This window comes from Olea europaea, chromosome 15 (genome assembly GCF_002742605.1).
Source record: "Olea europaea var. sylvestris chromosome 15, O_europaea_v1, whole genome shotgun sequence".
Taxonomy (NCBI): Eukaryota; Viridiplantae; Streptophyta; class Magnoliopsida; order Lamiales; family Oleaceae; genus Olea; species Olea europaea.
The window spans coordinates 6,219,946-6,225,198 of NC_036251.1; the positions used below are offsets into that span (position 1 = coordinate 6,219,946).

At 34.2% G+C, this 5,253-nt stretch overlaps 1 pseudogene; it reads right to left on the minus strand.

Moving 5' to 3' along the window:
- LOC111409961 overlaps positions 1 to 4,694 on the minus strand; it is a 5,966-nt pseudogene extending 1,272 nt beyond the window's left edge.
- Positions 4,695 to 5,253: the final 559 nt, after the last annotated feature.

Genomic DNA, 5,253 nt, shown 5'->3' on the forward strand with positions numbered 1-5,253 from the left:
AATCTAATATGCTTGTAGTATCAACGAGAATATCAATATCATGCCTCTACTACAAGAAAAAAAATTGATATACAAATTAAAACAATAAATTCATTTAACGACATGTACTATATGTATTTTCCTTCCCTGGCAGTGCAATATATAGTTTAAATTAAAGTTATTTTACTATAACAAAAAGTTCCACCTCCAATTTAAAATATTTCATCAACAAAAATCAAAACAAATAAATTGATTTTATTAAAAGATAAAAAGTATAAACATAAAGTTAGAATTCTACAATTTTAAAGAATTTAAACTAACATGTCCCCGATGTTTTGATCCCACATTTTTAGAAATCAAATATCAGCTTGTCCATGTTATATCGCATTTCATGAACAAAAGTCAAGACAAAGAAATTGATTTTATTAAAAGATAAAAAGTATTAAAATAAAGATAGAATATCTAAATCTACAATTTTGAAGAATTTAAAGTAACATGTCCGCGATGTTTTTGTCCCACATTCTTTAGAAATCAGATATTGGCATTTCCGTGCCATATCGCATGTTACCTAGCTGATAAAAGGGGAAATCTGAGACATTTCCACATGATCAGTACAAAAACTAGGCATAAAATTCCACTTTCAGAATTCTTTAAAGGGAACGTACTTCGATATATCTTTGAAACGAGAAGCTAAGAACTGTTTTGCTGCATCAGTTAATGGTTGGACTGCTTCAGCCATTAGGACACTAGAAGGAAGATCCAGATATAACAATGCAGACTCTGGGGTCATGGGCAAGTTCCGTAATAAACGGCTACAATATCTCATGCATGAAGCAACTTGATATTTATCAGCAGCCATAAGCACGTCCAGCAAAGCAGGAGCTGTAGTAGTGGTTAAAGTATTACTATACATAAAATTCAGGAGTTCCATGAGAGCAGCTTCCTCTGTTCCATTAAGAAAAAGAAAGTAACATTAAATATTAGTCTAATAGACGATATAAGACTGAAGAGAAAAGTTGTGTCCAAGAAATAAGTAAGGAATTTGAAGAGGAAAGAATTGCAACCTACGCATTCTTCATTACCACGCTACGTACCGGTGGAGGCAATTTGTACCGTTATTTTATGGATACCGTAACTAATAACGTGCAAGTACAATGTACCAAAAAAAAAAAAAGAAAAAAAGGTTCAGGACAAAAAAGTCCAAAGTATTTACGTGAGAAAAGCTAAAAGAAACTTAAGAGGAGTATGACATAAACATTTATCAATCATCACTACCATAAAATGTATGAAAGAGATATTTGCTGGGCTTCTTTTCACAATGCAACTGACCACAGATGATTAGGAAATCATAATAAGAATTAGAGATTACTCATAAATAATATAAGTCAAAATTATTTCCTCAAAAAGAAGATTAAGAGAAATCAAAAACCAAAAAAGGATTCAGAAGCAGAGCCGATAACTATTGGTGCAACGTACTACGTACCAGAGGCATTAATTCTTAGCGTTACATGTCTCTCCTCTGACTCCATCATCCCATTCGAGAATAGCTGCATAGTAAGGAACAAGAAATTCATACGAAATACACCTAGAGAGACAAATACTAGAATTTCTCAAATTAAAACTATAATTACCTTAAAGAAGAATGGACTCTTTGCTGCTAAAATAGGAGAGCTGATATGTAAAGTTATAACTCTTAAAACTCTTGAACTATCCCCAGACGAATTTGAATCATCACTATTTGCAGCTTCATCTCCTGCAGGAGCAATTTGCTACCTTTAATTTTAGAGGAGAATAATTTTTTCTTAAGAGAGATGCGAGGAGCTGAACATGTGGATTCCCACATTGTGCACCAATACCCAACCAAAATATGTTCAAAATATATAACTATGATGGAAATATGCAAATACAGAACTTTACCTAGGTATTGGCATAAAGATTCAATTGAGTCTTCATTTTCCACCTATCTAGGTTACTATCCACTATCAGGAAACATTAAAATTTTTTCTCAACATAGTAATCTCTGATCAGTTGCTCTTGTTTTATCTACAGCCCCCAACCTATCAAGGTCTTCATAGATATTCATCCACCATATAACCGATATCAAGCACACCCTCTGATCCCATGGTCCATTGCCAATATATCTCCCATAAAAGAAAGCAAACCTCCTGTATCTAATAAATAGAGTTAATCTTATCTCGGTCTTCCATCTCAACATCTTTAAACATATGGGATGACATGTCAAGAAACAGTAAACAAATAAAATGGTTTTGATTCTCAAATGTTTCAAGAAACCAAAATGAGAACAATGTCATTAAGCAGAAATAATATAATTGGTTATTTGCATAGACAGCAAACTAGAATGATGAAACAAGAATTTTTTATTTTATTTTTATGACCCTAGATGTCCGGACCAACTTACGCGCACCTCAACTAATTCCACGAGCCTTGAAGTTTATAGCCGGATACTCAACTCAGTGCCCTGAGGGGAAAAACAAGAATTTTGATAATGGAGAAAACTAAATGAACCTCTATTTACATGGACCCACGTATGAAAACTAGATAAAAAATTTAAAAACGTACAGAAAAACAGATTTGGAATCTAAGAACACTCCCTCTACAAGGCCCTGACATTTTTATTCAAATGGTCCTAGTAAGATTCTCCAATACATTGTCCATCATATTGGCTTCACCATACATTTTCTGGCAATTGGACATTATATCTAATACTCCCCCAATCTTAAATCTCGAATTGAAATGCCTAATCCAATGCAAGCATAAAGTTCATCTGTTTCTCCCAAAACTATTCAAAGAACTACAGTACAACGTGAATTCTTAGACCAGTCATAAAGATGATGCCCAAAGATGAATAAGAAAGTGATGGTGAATATTTTTCTTATACCTGGGGAAAATTCTTCAATCATTGGAACTTCTTCTTCATCATGATTATCATCATCCACACAAACTTCAATATCAGGCAGCTGACAATCAAGAGTCTGCTCGTCTGGGCGAATGTTGATATCCAAAGCTGCAAACGAGTGGCACATGTCTGATTAACATCAGCACAACCCATACCAGCATAAGAATGAGAAGAGGTCTTAAAAACAATGCAAAATTGCAAGGAAGCATTTATGCAATTGAATATCTGGAAAAGATAGTTAAACCGCAATCCATAACAACTACAATAGGAGCAACAAACTACGGACAGGTCCAAACCAAAGAAGGATATGCTTTGATGAGAAACATAGCATATTAAAATTTCTTAACAGAAAAAAAAATCTGGATAATGTTTTGATATGATCAACACCGAGCAAAAAGAAGGAAAAAGGAAAGGAAACATATACAACTCAATAACAAACTTGGTGGCATAAAATCAAGGCATTAAAATTGGAATTAGAAATGAAAAGCTCACTTTTTAACAAAAGTGCTTGTGTGGAAGTGATTTTTTGAAAATAACTTTTCTTTACACTCACTTTCAACCACACATTCTCAAAAAAAAAAAAAAAAGAAAGAAAGAAAGAAAGCATTTTCATGTTTTCGCATAGCCTTTCTTAATAAGGACAATTCTCTCTCTCCAACAAAAAAAAAAAAAAAGGGCACTTTTCAAAGAATCACTTCCACTCAAGCAAAAAATTCAAATTGCCAATAAACGCAGTCTAACTATACAATTTTATGCAACATCATATTTGGGAAGCACAAATACTAGAAAAACCATAGTCAAAAAGTTCAGAACTCTATTTTTCAATCAAATATCCCAGTTATTTTTGCCTAAATTTCAACTATATGACTGGTATCTCCACACTGACAAACCAGACTTGACAAAGTCCAAAAACAGTTAAGCTACTTGTAAAGAAATTGTTTACACCTTTGTTGACTGATGACGAAGGGCATGCATTTTGGCATTTAATTTGAGTGTACATGTAGCATAACTAGTCTAAAAATAGGTTTACCAAGCTAGGTATTTCATTTTAGCCAGCTTCGGAATCTGAGTCCAATCATCAACTCACTCCTTGATGAGCCAAGTTCAATTAGCTTTGCTTCAATCATTTATAGTTTTACATCCAAGATCAAGTTAATCTTACCGCTTCATTTATTTCTTTAAATTATGTTTATCTGTGCGATCTAATTACACTTTCAAATTAAAAGTAATTGAAAAGATTTTCTTTATTCTCCTATCCAACACATAAACAGGAATAATAAACAAAAATACATGTACACACACAATAATCAGAACAAGAAACAATTACCACATAACTCAAAGTCATCAATAACAATGTTCAGGCTTATATCTATACATATTTGACCACAAGGTGGACTTACCATTTTCCTTCTCGCCGTCGCCGATATCTCCACGGCGACGCTTGCTCTTGCGGGTCGCCCAATCAGCTAGGGTTAGGCAACCCTCCAAGTCGGGTCGGGTGTCTGGGGAGTCGGGCATGATCTCGATCCGGAGGACCCGGTCTGAGAAGTTGCTGTCATTGAAAGCGAATGCGAAATCCTCCTGTTCACGGCCGTTTGAAGGCGAAAGGTTGCAGTCGGAGTCCATCACGGTTGCTCTCGGGTCAAATAAATCCAGACCCGCATCCCTCATTCTCTCTCTCCCTCTCTCTCTCCCTATAGCCACTCAAAGTCCTTAGATAGACAAAGCCTAGGGTTTGGATTGGGTCAATCAAATTACAAAATTTCGTTGAGTTTGGCAGGTTGGGTGAACTTGAGCCATAAATGCTTGTAAGTGATTGTTCTATTTGAATAATAATTAATTTCAATAGTGGTCGCTGAAGTTTATAAGGAATTTCAAAATGATCATAATATTTTACTTTATTCGTCATTGCAATTTATAACAGTCCCACAAATAGTTATTCAATTAAAAATATTAACTTACGTTAAGTGTCAAACGAATGTTATTCCTTACGTCAAGTTGGAACATTCAAGAATTATAAAATAAAATAATAAAAATTGAAAAAATATAAATTTTAGACGTAACTTGTCCAAATTGGACAAGAGCTAAACTCATATATTGCACTATTAACTGGCCAAATACAAGTTATAACTGTTAAATTTCAAACTAAATTTGCGCACTTTGTTCATTTGCACTTACTAGTAATGGCCTTAATTTGATGAAACTACTTAGTCCATCAAATTGCTCGTTTATACACCATGCATTCAACTTCATATGAAAACTTGAAGTCAAGGAAGCACCTAAAAATCCATCAAATTCTCGCTCTCACGATGAGGATGGTGAAGAGGGCACATTGATTTCTGGTTGGATAGATCTTT